The sequence below is a fragment of the Elaeis guineensis genome, chromosome 7 (genome assembly GCF_000442705.2).
Source record: "Elaeis guineensis isolate ETL-2024a chromosome 7, EG11, whole genome shotgun sequence".
Classification (NCBI taxonomy): domain Eukaryota; kingdom Viridiplantae; phylum Streptophyta; class Magnoliopsida; order Arecales; family Arecaceae; genus Elaeis; species Elaeis guineensis.
The window spans coordinates 4,939,789-4,962,360 of NC_025999.2; the positions used below are offsets into that span (position 1 = coordinate 4,939,789).

General features: G+C 36.3%; 1 pseudogene; it reads left to right on the top strand.

Annotated features, from left to right (window-relative positions):
• The window catches only part of LOC105049231 (protein CHUP1, chloroplastic-like), an 84,308-nt pseudogene extending 63,336 nt beyond the window's left edge, over positions 1–20,972 (top strand).
• Positions 20,973–22,572: the final 1,600 nt, after the last annotated feature.

Sequence of the window (22,572 nt, forward strand, 5' to 3'; positions counted from 1 at the left end):
AGGTCCAAAACCTTTCGAGAGAAAAAGAAAGAAAAGAAAGAAAAAAGGGCGCAGAGTTTTTCTTAGTGTACCCTAGGGTTTCAGCCTGGGGTTCGGGAAGTGAGAAGGTGAGCTACGAGTGTCATGAGCCACCAAATTTCAGGAAGATCTTCAACATCCTCTCAAGCAATTCTGCTAATGATCCGAAGCATTCGAAGAATCGGTAGACATCGATCGAAGGAGTTCGATCAGCATCGACCGTCGAAAGGGCTCTACAATGAGCTAGCACCCGTGAGGAGCCGATCAGACCGGGAGCTCGTGTGGACGATCTGCAGAGGTCTGACGTGCTGTGTGGCTGCATCGCGATGATCAGACTCCCGACGGTGATCAGATTGCGGCGATCTACTACCCGCACAAAGGTATTGTGTTCTAAACACATTACAGTAAAGTGTTTACTGTTCAAATTCGAATTTCAAATTTAAATGCATGCATGCTGTATATCATATTTAGATCCTAGTGTAAGGTAAATACATGTTAATTAATTAGATTAATTAATATTTTCTACTGTAAAATCATAATTTTGAAAAAGTTTTAAAATTACTATTTTACCCCTGCACTGAATTTCGCTTCAGGTAGTAACTACTAGAAGACGATACCTCGGATGCACTATATCCATATGGATCATAAGGTGGCTGTAGGTAATAGGATCCATAATACGAAGATGATCTAGATATATTCATGGATCCTACTCCATGTGCAAGATTGTCTGCAGCTGCATGTGTGCTGGACGACCTCTAAGAGCCCGTCCTCTATATGAAATCGACTCCCTATGGTCTCTACCGATTCATCCACCATGGTCTCTATCTTGTGTGGCATGTATAAACTGCAACTCATCGATAAATCGAATATCATCCTGCAACTGTCTTATAAGCAGTGGTCTCCTATCCTCCAGTTTCTTTTGATCATCAGATTCATGACTACTACTACTAGTGCCATTATCATTCTCCTAATCTCTGAATCTGAGCCAGATAGCTCCTGTACTCTCGAGAGTGGTGCACGTGCAACTGTCTTTCTTTTTCCTCCCTTTGTGTTCCTCTATGACTGAGTTTTTTGTGATTGAGAGGATGGATGTCTTATTGTTGACCGACCTCGTCTAAACATTTCTCGCTCAAACCTCTATGAGGATGTATCGGACATCGAGTCATGTAATGAATGAGTCCTCTGTGTCTCCTTAGGCTGTGGCTGATCTGCTGGAACCTTATGTGGAATATTTCTTTTTGCCCATTGCCCTGGATCCACCATGATCTCCCTAGCTTACACTGGTTGATCATGGAGGAGACCCTGCTTATCAAGCTCTGGCTTCTGTAGCTGACTTGCAAGCCATCCAATGATCAGATCGTCATCTCCGTTAGCATAATCATCTAGTGTCAGATCAGTGTACTTCAGTTGTACTTTCTCCTGAACGTATTTTAGCCTCAACCTCATATTATAGTGAACATATACAAGATCATTGAGGTACTTTTGTGTCAGATGATTTCTCTGTTTGCTGTGGATAAGGATGAAAGTTGACCAATTGCGCTCACAGCCACTAGCAGAGATCGTCTGGGAAAGAATGCGGATAGCCACACCTCTTAAATGTTCTACGAACATTCCGAAATGATTCTACCATTCAGTTGCAAAAGCTAAATTATATATCAAATTTCATGATATTATTAGGTATATGATGTTAATCTATGCTGCTCATTATTGATATATAATTTATCTGGATTCATTTTTTTTTGCTTACGACAGCTGATGGGACTCCAGAGCTATCTGATCCCTCTTTAAACTGTTTCATCTATAAAAAATATATTTATTAAATTTATAAATATATCATTGAGTACAGATCGAATTTAGTTGAATAATCATATCTATTTTAAACTAGCATACCTCTTGTAGACACAAGGATGCGATTTTTGGATCGGACACTATCTTATATATCACATTACGAAGAGCAGCAAGAAGCTCGTTATCCATATCTATCCTAGGAGTGGTATACTAGAATCTGGATTCAAATAGTAAGCTACAGATAAATTCCATAATTGATTAAGTATACTTTTACAAGTATAAGAAAAGAAATATTTTAAAAGACTTTTGAATCCATACTTACTGGCTAGATGCAAATCTCTATCCATCTGATAGTCCCAACGACGCTCAATGATGTTAATGAATTCTTAAGCATCCTTCGAATATTCTCACTGATCTGTTTCTTTGCCCTCTCCATCATGTAATATAAGAAGCCCATCTGGGGATATTTTTCACTATCCACGATGCGAAGCACCTCATATAATGGCTTAATAGCCTTCACTTTCTTTTCAGCCTACTGCCAAAATGACTGACTCATCACCAAATTCTCTACATGACTTCCATGAGTGCCGGCTCTCGCATATCTGCTCTCTTGCCACTTGCACTGACAAATATCTGACATAAGGCTGCTTTCTTCTGAAAAAGACTATCAAGTGTTATGTAGTTGGTAGCAAATCGTGTGACATCTGATCTCAAAATCTTCCCCCCAATATACGTCCGCATCAATGAAAGGACCCATGTTTGATTGTAGATGAATCTAATAATAGTTTGGACAATCTCTATTACTTGCTGCACCCTACAAATCTTTTCAGAATCCATCAATATAAGATCAATGCAACATGCAGCATATGGGGTCCAGTATATCTGCAATCACCACTCTATCAGCAACTCTCCGATAGTCTTATATTGTATCCCATTATCTATGATGACTTGCATGACACACTGCTCACCTACTGAATCAATCACCTCCTCCATCAGACCAAGGATATAGGTGGCATCGTGCATCTTATCTGAAGCATCAATTGATTTGTAAAAAATATTTTTTCATCATAGTATATCAAAAAATTAATGATGCTCCGTCTAATAAGATCGGTTTAACCATCACACATCACTGTCAGTCTGTATGTGGGCCATTTATTCTTGTAATAAGCAATCCATCTGTAGATCCTTCTTGTTACTGTCAAGAAGCTGACTATAGATGTCCTTAGGTCCTGACGGATCTACACCCTGGCCGGCAGTCTTTATGGCTGAAATGGCAGATCGGTAGTAAAGATTGCCTGCTGCATTTGCTGGAATATGGCTGCAATAAAATTATGATCCAGTAGCTCACCATATATCTTTCTTATCCTTTTTCACTATAGTGTCAATCCTCTGCTGCTTTGAATTATTGCTGGAAAAAGTATGTGGATCCAAATCATGGATGGTGGCTCATACTGGAATATCTCTGGAGGACCTTCTCTTACCGTCAAAAGCTCCCAAAAAGATGAAATACTGTGTCTGCTTCCTTACTACCGAACTATCTGACTGAGGTAGCCCTCCTGAACTCAGATTCTTCTCCACCGATCGTTGATTTAGACTCCGATTCGTAGCATGATGGTCCAAATCACTCTTATACTTGACCATCTTCTTCTGTTGGTACTGATTATCCAAGCTCGCCTGAATAACAGCCTCAATCTGTATCTCCTTATCATCTGGAGCGGAAGCCTCTTCTGACTCTCTAGAGTGATAGGAAGGTGGCTCTGCAGCTTGATGGTCCATCTCCATCCTCTTCTACTTTGTCCTTTCTTTCGCTGCTTTCGAATCAGCAAAGTACTTCTTCATCAACATAGGACCTTCAGTGGGTATTTTGATACATGGACACATCAGATAACCACCAACTAGGTGCTGCTTCAACCTAGTCACCCCTCCTCTCTTAACTCTCTGTTGCATCGTTTGTATTTTTAATGATGCTGAGCCGAGAGCATCTCGTTATGATTGCAATCAATGTCACACTCTGAATCTTTCTTCTTACTCATTTCTGCAAGTATAACAAAATACAACAGTTTAATAATTATTAAAAAAATATTATACATAAATTCAAAAAAAAAAAATTTAAAACTCATAAATTCAAAAAAAATATGTTATATGCTTCAAATAATATTTTTGAATTAGCTAAAATATAGTACTAATTTTATATATTTTTTTATTTGATTATATTTTTATTATTTAAATAATTATAAAAATATTTTTAATTTTAAAAATTTAAAAAAAAAATTGAGGTTAGATTCAAGTAGCTTGAATCATTCTAAACATGATTCTGAATTTTTGATTATATATTTTTTGAATTTATTTTTTTAATAATTTTTTTACTAATAAATATATATATCTAAAAATATATAATTAATAAAAATTAATGATTTTAGTGTCATCATGTAGATCTTTCAAAGATCTATCATATATGATCAAATCATACCAAAATCACAAAATTTTGGCATGATTTTTCTTTATTTTCTTACTTCTTCGTTCTTATCTTTTTTTAGCCACAAAAATATAAAAAATAAAATATTTGCTAAAAGAATAATACATTATCTTACTTTTGATCAAAAATCATCATCTCTTCGAAGAAGCGCTGTAATTTGATGAAATTTTTTCTCTTTTTTTTAATTTTTTCGAAAGCTTTCGATTGTTCGTGTCGTCGAAAGCTTGAGAGTGCCTCTCGGGAGTTCTGAGAGAGCCTCTCGGCTTTCAATGAGAAAAGGAAGCATGGCTGCCACTAATTAACAGCCCAAATCCCACCACAACACCCACACCCCTACCCCTTATGTGCTCTGTCGGTACGGTTTAGTTCAATGCTGAATCGTGTCGAACTGAGCCATACCGTCCGATTTTTGGCAGTATGGCTCCAAATCGTGTCGAATCACCTGATTCGATGCATTCGAAGGATTTTTTGAAAAAAAACCCGAACCAAATTGGCTGGCCCCCGATTCAGTTCGGTACACCTCGTATGGGTCGTTCAACTCGGTACAGCATTCCATGGGTAGGCACGGTATTTCATCTATGCTAGGGGCTTATGAGAGTAGGAGGAGGTCATCTAGAGAATTTTAGTAGGTGCCACCGTCCATGATTTGGATTCATAGGCTTTTTTCAGTAAAGATTCAAAGTGGTAGAGGATTGACGGTATGTTGAAAAAAGATAAGAAGAAGGATATGTGGTGAGCTATTGGATCATGGTTTTATTTTGACTACATTTTAGCGAATGTAGCAAGCAATACTTACTATTGATCTACCATTTCAGCCATATAGACTGTCGGGCCAAGTGTAGATCTGCCAGTACCTGGGAACATCTACGGTCAGCTTCTTGATAGTATCAAAGAGCTGCAAAGATGGATTTGTTTTGCAAGAATAAATGGCCCACATATAGATTGACGGTGATGTGTGATGGTTGGATCGGTCCTATCAAGCGGAGGAGCATCATCAATTTTTTGACATATTATGATAGAGAAATATTTTTTCATAAGTCAATTGATACTTCAGATAAGGTACACGATGCCGCATATATCTTTGGACTGATGGAGGAGGTGATTGATTCAGTAGGAGAGCGAAATATCATGTACATCATTATAGATATAGACTGTAATATAAGGCCACCGGAGAGTTGCTGATGGAGTGGTGACCATATAGTTACTAGATCTCATGTGCTACATAATGCATTAACCTCATTTTTATGGATATTGAAAAGCTTCGTAGGGTGCAGCAGGTAGTGGACTCAGCCCAGACTATTTCTAGATTCATCTACAATCATACATGGGTTTTATTATTGATGTTAACGTATATTAGGAGAGATCTTGAGATCAGATGTCACACGGTTTGCTATAAACCACAGCACTTGATAGCCCTCGGAGAAGAAAGTAGTATTACGTTAGATGTTTGTCAGTGTTGAGTGGTAGGAGAGTAGATATATGAGGGTTAGCACTGAGGAAAGTCATGTGGAGAACTTGATGATGAGTTAGTCATTTTGGCAATGGGCTGATAAGATAGTGAAGGTTATCAAGCCGTTATATAAGATACTTCGCATTGTGGATAGCGAAAGATACCCCCAGATGGGGTTCTTGTATCATATGATGGAGAGAGCAAAGAAACAGATCAGTGAGATGGATCCGAAATATTCCAAAAATGCATCAACATCATTGAGTACGTTGGAACCATGGAAAGCGGTACCAGGCCGAACGCTCGGTACGGGGAGTACCAAATCGGACCGACGGCCAACCGATCCGATTCAAGCTTTTTTTTGAAAAATCCTTCGAACCGCACCAAATCAGATGGTTCGGCACGGTTGGAGCCATACCTCCCAAAAATGAAAAGTGGTATGGCTCAATTCGGCATGGTTCGACATTGAACCGAACCGTACCGACAGAGCACATGGGGAGTGGGGGGTGTGGGTGTTGTGGTGGGACTTGGACTGTCAATTAGTGGCAGCTAGACTTTCTTTTCTCATTGAAAGTCAAGAGGCTCTCTCAGAACTCTCGAGAGGCATTTTCAGGCTTGCGACAATACGAACGATCAAAAGCTTCCAAAAAATTAGAAAAAAGAGAAAAAAATTATTAAATTACAGCACTTCTTCGAAGAGATGATGATTTTTGATCAGGAGTAAGGTAATGTATTTTTTTTAGTAAATATTTTATTTTTAATATTTTTGTGGCTAAAAAAAGGATAAGAATGAAGAAGTAAGAAAATAAGAAAAAATCATGCCAAAATTTAGTGATTTTGATATGATTTGATTATATATGATAGATCTTTGGAAGATCTACATGATGACACTAAAATCATTGATTTTCATTAACTATATATTTTTTAAATAAATATACTTATTCATAAAAAATATTAAAAAAATAAATTCAAAAAAATATAAAATCAAAGATTCAGAATAATGTTTAGAATGATTCAAGCTACTTGAATGTTAATTTTTTTTGAATTTTTTTAAATTTAAAAATATTTTTATAATTATTTAAATAATAAAAAATATAATCAAATAAAAAAATATGTAAAATTAGTACTATATTTTAGCAAATTTAGAAATATTATTTAAAGCATATTTTTTTGATTTGAGTTTTAAAATTATTAATTTTTTAAAATTTATATATAATATTTTTTTAATAATTATTAAATTATCGTATTTGTTATACTTACAGAAATGAGTAAGAAAAAAAATTCAGAGCATGACACTGGTTGGGATCATGACGAGATACTCTTGACTCGACATCATTGGAAATGCAAACGATGCAACGTAGAGTTGATGGAGAAGTATTTCACTGATTCAAAAGCAGTGATTAAATTGAAGCAGCACTGGCTGGTGATTATCCTGATGTGTTTATGTATCGAAAATGCTCACAGAAGGTCCGACAGTTGATGGAGAAGTATTTCACTGATTCAAAAGCAACGAAGGAAAAGCAAAGCAGAAAAGGGTAGTGGTGGACCGTCGAGCTGTAGAACCACCTTCCTATCACTCTAGAGAGTCAGAAGAGATTTTCACTCTAGATGATGAGGCACAGATTGAGGCTACCATTCAGGCGAGCTTGGATGATCAGTACTGATAGAAGGAGATGGTCAGATATCGAGAGCAATTTGGATCATCATGCTATGAATTAGGGTTTAGATCAGCAACTGATGGAGGAGAATCTGAGTTCAAGAGGACTACCTCAGTCAGATAGCCCGGTGGTAGAGGAAGCAGACAGTATTTCATCTTTGTTGGAAACTTTTGCAGTAGGAGGAGGTCCTCCAGAGATATTCCAACAGGAGCCACCATCCATGATTTGGATCCATATTTTTTTTTCCAGCAAGAATTCAAAGCAGCAGAGGATTGATACTATAGTGAAAAGAATAAGAAGAAAGATATGTGGCGAGCTATTGGATCATAATTTTATTTCAGCCATATTCCAGCACATGCAGCAGGCAATCCTTACTATCGATCTGTCATTTCAGCCATAAAGGCTATCGGTCAGGGTGTAGATCCGTCAGAATCTAAGGACATCTATGGTCAGCTTCTTGATAGTAACAAGGAGGATCTACAGAGATGGATTGCTTCTTATGAGAATAAATGGTCCACATACGGACTGACAGTGATTTGTGATGGTTGGATCGATCCTACTAGATAGAGCATCATTAATTTTTTGACATACTGTGATGAAAAAATATTTTTTCATAAATCAATTGATGCTACAGATAAGATGCACGATGCCGCATATATCCTTGGTCTGATGGAGGAGGTGATTGATTCAGTGAGTGAGCAGTATGTCGTGCAAGTCATCACAGAAATGAGCCACAATATAAAGCTGTAGGAGAGTTGCTGGAGCGGCGACCGCAGATATACTGGACCTCATGTGCTGCACATTGCATTGATCTTATATTGATGGATATTGAAAAGATTTGTAGGATACAGCAGGTAGTGGAGATTGCCTAGACTATTACTAGATTTATCTACAATCACACATGGATCCTTTCATTGATGCGGAGGTATATTAGGGGAGATCTTGAGATCGGATGTCACACGATTTGCTACCAACTACATAGCACTTGATGTTTTCTTCAGAAGAAAGCAGCTTACGTCAGATGTTTGTCAGTGCCGAGTGGCAGGAGAGCAAATATGTGAGGATCGGCATTGATGGAAGTCATGTGAAGAACTTGGTGATGAGTCAGCCATTCTACAGCGGGCTAAGAAGATAGTGAAGGCTATTAAGCCATTATACAAGATGCTTCACGTCATGGATAGTGAAAGATATCTCCAGATGGACTTCTTATATTATATAATGGAGAGGGCAAAGAAATAGATTAGTGAGAATGATCTGAAGCATGCTCAAGAATTTATTAACATCATTGAGCACGTCGGAACTATCAGATGGGTAGAGATTTGCATCTAGCCGATAAGCACGGATTCAAGAATAAATTAAATTTTTTTTCTTATACTTGTAAAAATATACTTTATCAATTCTGAAATTTATCTGCAGCTTACTATTTGAATCCGAAATTTCAGTATACCATTTCTGAATAGATATGGATAACGAGCTTCTTGCTGTTCTTCGTAATGCGATATATAAGATGGTGCCTGATCCAAAAATTGCATCTTTATGTCTGTAAGAGCTATGCTAGTTCAAAACAGATGTGATTATTCAACTGAATTTGATCTGTACTCAATGATATATTTATAAATTTAATAAATATATTTTTTATAGATGAAACAGTTTAGAGAGGGATCAGATAGCTTTGGAGTTCCATCAGCTGTCGTAAGCAAAAAGAAGATGAATCCAGATAAATTACATATTAATAATGAGCAGCATAGATTGACATCATATGCTACTAATATCATAAATTTGATATGTAATTTTGCTTTTACAGTTGAATGATAGATTCATTTTGGAATATCCACAGAACATTTGAGAGGTGTGGCTATCCACATTCTTTTCCAGACGATCTTTACTAGTGCTGTGAGCGTAATTGATCGACTTTCACCTTTATCCACAGCAAACAGAGAAATCATCTGACACAAAAGTGCCTCAGTAATCTTATATATGTTCACTATAATCTGAGATTGAGGATAAAATACATTTAGAAGGAAGTACAATTGAAGTATACTGATCCGACATTAGATGATTATACTGATGAGGATGACGATCCAATCATCGAATGGCTTGTAGGTTAGCAGCAGGAGCCAGAACTTGATGAGCTGGGGTCCCCTCCACGACCAGCCAGTGTGGTAGCTAGGGAGATCAAGGTGGATCCAAGGCAATGGGCAGAAAGAAATACTTTACATAAGGTTTCAGCTGATTAACCACAGTCTGAGGGGACATAAAGGACTCATTCATCACATGACTCGATGTCCGATATATCCTCACAAAGGTTTGAGCAAGAAATATTTAGACGAAGTCGGTCAGCAACAAGACATTTATCCCCCCAATCATAAAAAACTCAATCACAGAGGGGCACAAGGAGAAGAAAAAGAAAGACAGTTGTACGTGCATCTCTTCAAGAGTACAGGAGCTATCTAGCTCAGATTCAAAGATCAGAAAGAGTGATGATGGTACTAGAATAGTAGTCATGGATCTGATGATCAGAGAGAAACTAAAGGACAAGAGATCACTGCTTATGAGATACAGTCGTAGGATGATATTCGATTCACCAGTGAGTTCTAGTTTATACATGCCACATAAGATAGGAATCATGGTGGACGAGTCGGTAAAGACTGTGGGGAGCCGATTTCATATAGACGATGGGCTCCTAAAGGTCGTCCAGCACACGATGCAGTTGCAGACGATCTTGCACATGGAGTAAGATCCATGATGTATTTGGATCATCCTCGTATTATGGATCCTACTGCCCACAGCCACCTTATGATCCATATAGAAATGGTGCATCCGAGGCATCGTCTTCTAGTGGTTATTATCCTAGGCAGCCTGGAGCATCTTACGGATCAGATTTTGGTACCGACATATTTGGATGGGCTCCTCCACGACCATACCATCATCTCGAGGATACTTCTCAGAGTCAGAGTTTGAGTGAGGGATCTGAGATATCTTATAATCTAGAGAGAATACCTTATGGGATGAATATTCAAGAGTACAATGCTTCTTGGTTATATGGATGGACTGATGTTCCTCCAGATTATGTCGATGATCCAGATATCTACGAGCGTCATAGACACTCGATGAGAAATTAGATGTAGAGTAGATCTTGATGTTAGTATATCATTCTTTGTGCTTTGTACTTTAAAAATTTCGATACATTTTAATATATATTTATATTTTTTTTTAATTTTAGGATGATAGAGTTGTAATATAATGTAAATAAATATATATTTAGAATTTTGGATCAAGATTCTCTGTACTGCTATTGAACTCAAAAATTGAACCCGAATATGTCAATAATATGCAATATAATGTAATTTTGGAGTTATAATTATGAATTAATAACTTGGAGATAAAAAAAATAAAATAAAACAACAAAAAGAATTTGTATCGATATCGAATCGGTACGTCGGAGCATACCGTGTGTCAGCACGGTATGGTATCGATACCGTGTCGTACCATATCGGCCTGACGTCGGTATAGGTACCAGTATCGGTACAACGATTCTTGGTTGGGACTACTAGGTGGATAAGGATTTGTCGCTATTATGGTGGATATGTAATTTTGCAGCTATTATTGTAAGGGCTTCTTGAGTACCGCCGACTTGTTGATATTACATGTCTACTAATATCATGAAAACTGATATATAATTTTGCTTAATATTTTTGTAGCTTAATGGTGGATTCTTTTTGAACAATTCATATAAAATTTGAAAAGTATGGCTATTTGCATTCTTTTTCAAACGATCTTCTCTAGTGGCTATGAGCATAATTGATCGACTTTCGCTCTTACCACAGTAAATAGAGATATAGTTTGACACAAAAATGCCTCAACGATCTTGAATACATTCACTAAAATCCGAGGTTAAGGCTAAAATACACGTAGGACATACAGCTAAAGTACATGAATCCAAGTTAGGTGATTATGCTAATGAGGATGACGATTCGATGATCGAATGGCTTGCAGGCCAACAGCAGGAGTCGAAGCTTGATGTGTCGGGATCCCCTCCACGATCAGCCAGTGTGGTAGCTAAAGAGATCAAGGTGGATCCAGGGTAATGTGTAGATACAAATATTTTATATAAGATTTCAGTTGATCAACCACAGCCTGAGGGGCCATAGGAGAGTCATTCATCATGTGACTCCATATCCGAGACATCCTCCTAAATGTTTGAGCAAGAAATATTGAGACGAGGCTAGTCATCTCAAGCAGGAAGAAGACATCTATCCTCCCAGGCACTACAAAGTCAATCGCCGAGGGGCACTAAGGGAGGTCGAAAAGATAAAGAAAAAGAAAAGATAGTTGCAGCACCCTCGAGAGTGTAGAAGTTAGCTGACTCAGATTCAGAGATCAAGGAAAGTGATGATAGCAGCCATGGATCTGATGACCAAGGAGGGACTAAAGGATATGAGATCATTATTCATGAGATGCAGCTACAGGGTGGTATTCGATTCATCGGTAAATCTCAAGTTATAGACGCCACACAAGATAGAGACCACAATACATGAGCTGATAGACTCTATGAGGATATGATTTCATATAGCCTCCTAGAAGTCATCCAGCATACGATGTAGTTGCAGATGACCTTGCATATAAAGTAGGATCCATGGATGTATTTGACTCATCCTCGCATTATGGATTCTATCATCCGTAGGTAGCTTATGATCCATAAAGATATGGATATAGTTGTGGATATGGTGCATTCGAGACATCATCTTTCAGTGGCTACTATATTATATAGTCCGGAGCATCTTATGGATTGGATGTTGCTGTTGGTATATTTGGATAGGCCCTTTTATAGCTATACCATCATCCCGAGTATACCTCAGAGCTAGAGTTTGAGCGAGATATCTAAGATGTCTTACAATCCAGAGAGGATAACTTATGGGACAAATATTCAGGACTACAATACTGTTAGGTTAAAAGGATAGGCTGATGTTGCTCTGGAGTATGCAGATGATCTGGACATCTACGAGTGTCACAAACAGATATTAGATTAGTAGAGATCTTGAGGTTAGTGCCTTATTCTTTGTATTTTGTACTTTAGATACATTTAATGCATTGTCTTAGAATTTTTTTATTTTATTTCAGGATGATATAATTGTTATATAACATAAATAAACATTAACTTTTGGATCTAAAGTAATTTAAAAATTAATTGAAATCAAAACAGACTGAAAAATAAAAAAATTGCGTGCTAGTATGGATCCAACATGCCACACCGTACCGACACTCGATATGGTACGATACCCGGTACCATACCATATCAGTTAGGAACTGGTACTGGTTCTTGAATGCTTGGTGGGAGTTCTATTCTGTGGGAAACCAACTGCTGCATCTGTGGTATTTGAACCTTTTTTGTCCAACTTGAACAATCAGTTGAAAAAGTTACTTTTATTTTTCACTCTTCATTACACAAATTAGAAAAAAAATTGAAAATTGTGCACTATTAGGTATCCCTATATAAGTTCAGTGATTAACTTCTGTAATGCTTGGTATTTTTCTAATTGGAAATTGTGCACTATCAAGTATCCCTATATAAATTCTGTGATCAACTTCTATGATCAATTGGTACATTCAATATTCTCCTTTGCTTTAGTGTGTTCAAGAGTTGGGGTAACATGAAGATTTTGAAAGTACTTTAGCAGTCAACTTATATCCCTGTTGGTGGAATATGCTGTGATATTCTGTTTGTCATTTTCCTTTATTTTTTGTGGAAAGGTATCCTTTGTTTCATTCTATATGAGGTGCAATTTATATGAAACTTTAGAAAACTAAGGGCCTATTTCGTATTGCTTTTGTTTACGGTTTTTGTTTTCAACAACCAAAGGAGAAAAATGTAGTGGACCGTACAACCCACATGATGAAAGTCTTTTGTTCTTTTAAATTCTTTATAAAATCTTTAGATGCTTTGGAACAAAAGATTTATTGCTTTCAGAAACAAGTGAAAATAGAAGCTGGGATTAGGCAAAGTTTTGTACAAACGCTGTCTGCCACATCAATCACCACATGGAATTTTTCTAATTTGTAGACTAATAAGGCCACAAAAACAGCAACAGTGCCAACAAGCCCTAAAAATTTTGCTAGCGCAAAAGCATAAAGTTTCATAATAGTCTTGGCATTAATCATGCAAATTATTTTTATAATATTAAAAATGTTTCAATAACTTGCCCACTAACTAAAATTGAGAATGTGGATGAATTAATCACAATATGGGGAAGTTCAAGATGTATTTCAAAGAGTTTCACACTCAGCATGTGGAGGAAACAATATAGTCAACTTTTGTTACTAAATGGACGTAAGATCTGAAAGAAGGTAATAAACTTTATTGCTCTGATCATTGGGATGAATCTTAGAATCTAATTCATGGGAATTTTGGCAAACCACTCTTTATTAGCTGTGTCATTCATGGGAATGTGACTCCACCTTGCCTGGTCAATTCATGCGTTTCCAATTTAGTTCTATGAAACCCATTACATACGTATTTCTAGACCCTATTCCCTTTGTTTTTCTGTAAATACTGACAAGTGCCATGACAACGATTTCAGCAATATTCCTTCTGTATCTTCTAAGGCATCTGTCTAATTGTTAGGCTTGTATGGTTGATGAAATTGATGCCTCTTTGCTCCTATTTGCAAAATTAATGCTCCACATTTAAAGATTTATAATTTCTTTCAATGCCAATTTCTTAAAAGCAACCTTGTCCAAATTTATAATTCTCCCTTTGTTGTGTTATCTTTATCTTTCTGACAAATTTGATACACAGATGAGAGTCATCAAATAATGTCATTAGTGATGATTTCGAAAATTTTGCTGTGAGTCATCTCAAGGTATTCAAATTATAGAAGAGAGAAAATATTGATTGAATATCTTCACTGAATATTTTTATGGTGAATCATCATAAAACATGATATTATTTAGATCTATACTCAAGCAATATGTCAAATGGAGGGGGAGAGAGGTGTTATTCGAACATGTTGTGATCAATGACAAAACAAAGTGATTCTGAATTATATTGGTGATGTATATCTAACAATTCATGCTATTGATATGTAAAGATATGATTTGCTACACTTGGTTTGAATCTTACTATAGTCTCTTCGCTGCTTGAATAAACGATGTCTCTTACTTGGAGTATATTACATCTTCATCATATAGGTAAAGAGATGAAACTTGCAGGCATGCATATAACCTTTTTAAGGTTGAGGAAAATACACATATGCAGCTAAATTTTGACTAGGGGTTGTCCAAGTGCTAGCCAAAGCGAACATGCAATATTGTCTGCATTAGTGTTTTTGTCCGAATATCTCGGGCCATTTGCTGAAAGTGCTCATTGATCATTTACAAGAATTTCCATACCCTCACAACAAATATGAGCCTATCCCTACCCTGAGCATCTCTGCCCATTCCACAACCTAGATACCTGATGGGACATATTCGAACAATCTGGCAAATGTTCTTTGTGGAAGGATTGAATACCAAATTTTAGGAGCAAACCTGCATATGTAACCCATGTTTTAACCACATTTTGCCTACTAATAGTCATATGTGGATCATATTTATTGTTGTGGGATTTACATCTCTCACCTTAAAGATCTTCAGATCAAGTAACAGTTTTGCCTATTTTCTTGAATGATAGTTTTCTTACATTTTCTGCCACTTCATATTTAATGCACAAGCATTTTTTTCTTTCTAAATAGATAATATCCTTTCTTTCTGTAGGTTGAATTTATGGGGGGCCCATGTCTTGGAATACTCACATATTTAGTGCATCTTCTGGTAAGAGCTAAAAAATACCAAGGAGATGAGAACATTTTCTGTCTTGTGATGTGATATTTGAATTGAAATGGTTATTTTAATCTTTTACAGGTGTGGAGCCTTTTGTAATGGACAAAAGATTCATGTTAGTCAGACCGATCAAGTAAATCACTAGTTACTCTGCAACTTTCGGTGAATGGTTAACATGAGCTGTTGAAAGATTGTCTTTTTTACTGCACTCATCTGACATTTAAAAAAAAAAAATAAAACTCAGGAATTTATTGTTCATTTTTATTCTTAAATCAGAAAATCCTCAGTACCTGGTGGCAAGGTGATTTTTTTTTTCTACATGTGACATTCTTCACTAGTTTATGGGATCATGCAATATGCGACTTCTTGTTGTGATTAAACCAATTGCAGACCTGCAATGAATCTGGAACACACCAAATTATATGAGTAAATTTTCTTGTTATTTATCTTATTATACTTTGGTATCGCTGAAAATTTAATTGCTCTGTCTCGAATAATTTGCATTAAGCATAAGCAATTGTGAAAGTATATTTGTCATACTGTTATCAAATGACCATGTTTATCATACCTGACATTTGCCATATAGACAAGAATTCCACTTTAATCTGCTACTTCTAGATTAAATTCCATGAGGACTAATCACAGTGATAGACATGTTTCAGCACAGGAGATAGTGCTTAATATCATGATTCTACGAATATCATGACTCATCCCTTTTTCCTTTGCTAAGAACCTTTTTTATTTTTATTTTTATTTTTTTTTAATTTTCAAGTTTGAAGCTTTGGTTCCCCATAATATGCAAGCTTATTAAGGCAATGGAGCCTTTCTTAAGGCAAGACATTTTTTAAGCAGAACTTTAGGATGCAATTTTTCTTTGTGGTTTTAAAATTCTTTAAAACCCGGGTTTTAGGCTATCGCCTTTTCTAATGTCAAACAGGGGAAGAACATGACCATGTACTTTGAATCCTTTCTAGCTCCTAATGTTGTTTGGATCTTCATCTTCTTGAATTTGATAATTGCCACTGGTTTTCTTCTTCTGTCCAATGGGAGAGAAACCTTCCCTGATCAATTACATATCCAGCTTGAGACTTAGTTCGTCAAAAGATCTGTTAAGACACGGGGATAACTTATGCCTACTTTTGGCATATATATATTTTTCTTTTCCAACAAACAAATCTTCCTACAAAAGCAGGAATTAGTGCAAACATGATCTTTCTGTTCTAAAAAGCTTTCTAGATTTTATATTGCTCATGGAAATTGTAATTTTCATTGAAGGTAAGACGCATTCTTATTTTTTTTCTTTTTGTCATCTTCTAATAAGTAGACATAGTAGAAGATGCATTATTTTAGCTGCCGTTGAGGTGCTGAGGAAACTACTGAATATTTTGAAACTACACAATACGTTCATAAACCGAGCAATGATGGGGTTGAGAGACAAGTGGTAGTGTTTTAGGATCAGTTGGGTGGTGGCAATATGGCAGGCCTTGGCAACTAGTAAGCTCCATCGCTATCTAGGTGTTATCGTTTGAAACATGGAAACAACCTCTCTGTGTGTTGGGGCAAGGTTGCATGCATTTGACTCTTCCCGGACCCCACAGTGTGAAGAGACTCTTGCATTGGGATCCTTTTTTGGGTGCTGGCAACAACATAGGGCCACGGTGAGATGCCTACTTTAGGTAATTCTTATGGATCCTTTTAAAGTAAATCCTTGGGAACCAGAATAATAATTTGAAGCAACAGCTAGCATAGTTTGGGAGTCTTTTCTGAAAAGATTGAGGAAAATAAAGGTCATCAACATGGGCCTTCACAGACATACAGGGAGGCAAATATTTCCTCTTAAGCAGCTGGACATGAAGTAGCTTAAACTCAATATGAAAGTGCATCAGAAGCTGATAATTGACTTTATTGTGCTACTGAAAAACTCTTATTAAAAAAAATGGAGCATCCAGTTTATTGTCTGGAGCTCAAAACAGAACTTAGAGATGACTGTGATTGGACTTATCAGTTGACCTACTTAGTTTACTAAATATAACCATTTAAAGGAATGTCGGAGCTTAAATGCACCAATAGCATAGAGATAATCCTAATTTGCCTAGTCAAGGAGACATTTGTGATGCGGGGAAAAGGAAAGTGCTTGATCAGTGTAATCAGATGAAAATCATTTTTTCTATTAGATTGGAACCAAACAACTTAGATACCATGTTCAATGTTGTAAAGGTGGGAGGCTTTGAAATTGATTGATCAATATGTCCTGCATTTTTATCAAGGATGCATGAAGGGTGAAATACAAAGCAGCTTGGTGCTCAGATTGGCAAGTTCACCATATTTGGGTTTGACAAAGTATTGATTAATAAGAATGGAATAATGAGGAACCATGATGTTAGGTTGAGCATTGCGTACTCAATAATGACCTAAGTAGATCATGTGGTGAAAATTTGAGCTATATCACCTCTCGAGCTTTGCCTTGCTTTTCGCTACATCTAATTCTAGAGGTCATTGATACATGTTACAATTTTTAATGATGATTCTCTATAGAGATCTTGCTGAGAAGATTTTATGCTATAATATTGTGAAGCTTGAAAGCAGTGGTGCATCTTTTACCAATTACAATGATATAATATCAAGGCTATATCTAAATAAATTCTATTTCTTATATTAATAGGTATGAAAACAATGCATGCCATTATATCATTATGTAATTGATGTAGGTAAGCAACCCTATGAGAATCATTCACCCACACTAGATAAAAATAGTACAGTGAAAATAGAACTAGAAAATTGAAACTAGAAGCAAGAACATGAACTAGAAATGAGAGAATTCAAACTAGAAGATTAAATGCTAAAAGGTATAACTAGAACGTCTCGCACCTTCTTTTTATGCTGGACCTTCAATGGTTCAACCTTGCTCCTTTGGCCTTCACAGGGTCTTGACAGAAGATTCTAGACCTCGCACTAGGGTCTCCTCCTGAACCGGGCCTCGGCACAACTTCCTAAGTAGCCTCTTACCATGCAATAATTGAGAAGAATCGAGAAGGGTTTATTAATATTTTCTATGATTCATTGACTTGGAGCACATAGTTGGGGTATTTATAGGATAGATCTCATAAAGGCAATAAGCTTTTCCCAATTCCCATAGGATACAGTAACCTAAATGAAAATAAAGAGATGATACCAAAAAATGATAGAAATGATTCCCTACATTCTTTTGGATTTCTAACTCATCCAACAGAATTTGCAGAAGCAAGATAATTCTGGTAGAAATAAAATAAAAATCATCCTTAAGTTAATGGGCCACGACATCGTATTTTTGCAAAAATCTAGGACTTCGGCAGCACTGACATTGTCCTTGATAAAATAGCCATATTTTCCTCACCCAACCTTTGTTTTAGACTTTTGGCCAATTTGAGAAATCTTACTCGATGATAGACATGGTGGGAGTGGTTTTTCTGAAAATTTTGACTATGCTGATGCAAGTGAAGCTTCCTTTTGGACTGATCAGCACTGGAATGCTTTTCTATATGTGGCTACTATGCGTAAACTTCAAAATTTAAGCTTATTGGATTCTGTGAATCAAGTGACAGTTTGTATTCTTGCTTGAAGAAATGCTTATCAATCTGGTGGCCTTCAAAGCGTGTCCCATCTTACAAGTAGATCTTTGCACAGATCTGAAGAAATTGGTCTTCCAGCTTTTTCCTACATAGTTTTCAATGTAGTCATGCTATCCTCTTGAGTTTTAGTGGCCTTCCCTCTGATGTCTTGAGGCCTCTTTTTGGATGCTCAGACTTGTAGTTCAAGCATGTGGCAGACAGTCTTTTCGACTACACAGTAACAATAGCTTTTTGTATAGATAAATGTGGTCTAGGAAGTTGGCTTCATATACTTTTGCATAATGGTGATGCCAATTGTCTATGAATTTTGCCTCATAATGCTTTATTTTTCTTATTTGCTATCTACAAAGTAAATTTTGAGAAGTAGTGCTGCCAATTTGTTTTGCCACTATTTTGCTAAAATTGATAAATTATAGCTTTTGATAATATTAGTCTGGTTGGCAATCATTTGATCCAGGAATAGATATGGTAGCAATAGATGCTTTTTATGGAACTGCTAACTAGAATTTCAACTCTTAAGATACATGAAAAACATTATAATCTAGAGCTAAATGATGTTGAAGTGAATTCTCTTGACAAAAGCCTTACAGGATATGTAGTGTTTCCAAGAATCTTTAATTCATTAGAATGAGAGTGTCAAGCTTCAAAATGTCAAGGATCTATATATCAGATGATACTAGTTTGTACTTGGTGTACCACAAGGTACCATACTATAGGGAATCAGTATGACATAGGTATGGTTTGTTGTACCAGATTGTACCATCCTGTATCGGTATATACTGTACCATAGTGTATTTGTAGCGAAGTGATAGTCGGTGCAGGAGGGGTGTGCCAACTTGCAGACATGATAAAAAAAAGGGAAATCAGATGACAATCATATTCTTGTGAGGTACCACAAATGCCTTAAAGATTTAGATCAAGTCAGATATGGAGAGATTCTTATAGAGAATAATGTGAATGATGAATATTGCTTTGGTACAACCTGCACCTCAGAAGTTATACATTCAAGTTACCATTCATCACATTCACAGGAAAACAAATAGCATTTTCTTTCAACAAGATAAAACTAGGCATTGTTTCAATGCAACAGTTTACATGTCATTTCTTCCACTCTTTTGCTCCCTATAATGATATGCCCAAGCTCATTCTCTAGGTGGAACTTTCGGTCTGGTAGCTGGATTTGGATATGAACATGATGATGCTTGGGCAACCAACATGAATCTATTCAAGGAATTTACTGACATTAGCAGGGTAAGTGAATCTTAAGTTCCTAACCATTGTCCTGAAGAGAATACTATCATATATTTATTTCAGTTCGTCCTGATTTCTGGGTGGCATTTAAAGGGCGTGAGAAGACTTGGTGCTGCTGCTATTGACATGTCTCATGTTGCTTTCCATATTGTGGAAGCCTGCTGGGAATATCATCTTAAGCCATGGAACATGACCGCTGGTATCCTGCTGATCTTATCTCTGAAGATATCTAGAAGACTAACTAAATACCTGCTTGTTTATTATAGCATGATAGATATTTCAGATCTTGCTTTCCTCCTATATGCTGCTCTTTGTCATGCAAATTATATCAGTGGTGATGAGCCGAACATGGGTAGCAAGCATTCTCTTGCCTATTTGGGGCTGCTTTATGATCTCTACTACAGAGTCTGTGCATATGGGAATTGGTGCCATATTAATGAGACCATATTTTTTTTCCATTGGCGACCAGCCTTCTCAGACGAGTGCACTAAAACAACCTTTCCTTCTTTTACAACTGGCTTGTAATTGGATTGACAATGTTGTCTTTTGGCATGTAATGATTACTTTCTTCTAGCTTACACTTCTGAAACAAACATTTTGAAGAATATAACTCCAGGAAGACATCTGAGAGATGAGACCTGATACAAAACATCGCTTTAATTTCAGTCTGGTATTGAGCTCTTGAATATAGGCAGATTATATTTTGTATTAATCATCACAGTTATGAGCTTATGGAGTTCTTTTCATACAATTTTGAGGTTAAAAGGAAATGTAAATAGAATGAATAAGATTCTCTGATTATGGGAGACAGTCCCAACATCTTTGGGTAAATTAGTCCCTCAATATAAGTTAGTTGTTATCAAAAAACATCACACATTATGTTCATGTACACTATTTATATGTTCTTGTACATAGATAAGTCCCTCAAAAGAAAAACATCACACATGCGTTATGTTCATGTACACAATTTATATGACAGTAATCTGTGAAACTTGCTTGTGGTTAAATTGAATCATAGATCAAGAATTTCCAGGAGTTGGAATGGTGAAGTATTGTTCTTTTGTTTTAGATAGTTCTCTGAACAGGAGAATGGAACAATAAAATAAATTAAATAATGACAATTAATGTGGCATTATCTTCCGCTTCCTCCAAACCAAATTATTTACAATTTTTTTGATACTTCAGCCATTACTATTCCTTGTTTAGAGGAAAGATAAATAGCTAACTTGTCTTAATAATTGTCCAAATGCGCTTCAATATTGTTAAAAGTGTATGTGCAAGATTGTGCAGTACGTGCTGCGCATACTGTATGTCTTTCTATTTGTATTGTTGCATCATGCTAGCTACTCTGGCTGCCAGTGCACCATTGATATGGTATGTTGTGAATTTACATAAGATTGCCTTTCTAGACCGTAGAAATTTGAAAAGAGAGAAGTTGGAATAATTAGTAATGAAGGATTGCATAAAACAGTGGTTTTGGTTTTGAATTATGCATTCAGGGCCTTTGTCACTCCAGTTCTCTCAGTTTGTTTCCTTTTAAAATTTCTATAATTTGTTCAATGAATTCTGACAAACCATTAAGACTTGAAATGCATTAAGACTCTACTGCTAGCACATGACACTGACCAGCCAAGCGATCTGATTCTTCATTTCATTTGATATGTTGTTTATTTTTATTTTCATTGTTGAGGTGGGGGGAATCTGTCTCAACAATTAGTCAATTACGAACCTTTTTTCCTGACATGAATAACATGTCAATCATCACTTGCATGGTAGGTCCTTCTGAATTCATTTATCCTCTTAGCCCCGAAAGTTAGGTTGGATGAAATTTCTTTGTTACATGTATTAATTCTCATCCTGCATAAGTAGGATCAAGAAAAAAAAAAGATAGGAGCATTTAGAAGGGAACGATTGTAGTCATGTAGGGACTTATCACTTCATCCACTTGCCTTACATCAGGACATGTTTCTATTTTTTTTTTTAAGTAAATATATTAAATCATAAAATATAAGTACATGCTTAATTTCTGTATTGCACATTCCCCTGCTTAGTCTCATTAATAAAATTGCTGCACTCAAGGGGAACAGTTCTATTATATGATATTTCTAACAATCCATCTTCCAGCGAACCACCAGGTATAGTCTTAGCAAATAATCAGCCACTTTCTTTCCTTCACACTGAAGGTGAGTGACTCTGAAGAAGCACAAGCATTCTAAATTTGAGAAGGAATTGCTTAAACATCCAAGGATGGCTTATACTTTTTCTAATTCCATCCAACGCAAATTTTTGGATCCATCTCCGAGACTCCAACCAACGGTTAAGATTATGCTTCCAAGTTGGAACAGTGTGCTTGAACAATTTTTTTACCGATTCTGCTGCTGTGCATGTTTTTATCAATGAAAAACAATTAAAATTATCACTACAGCACTTTCTGGGCTATCTTGACTTGTTCTCTTCAACAAAATTACAGGTCTTGGTGATTAAATGTATATAAAAAAAAAAAAAGCA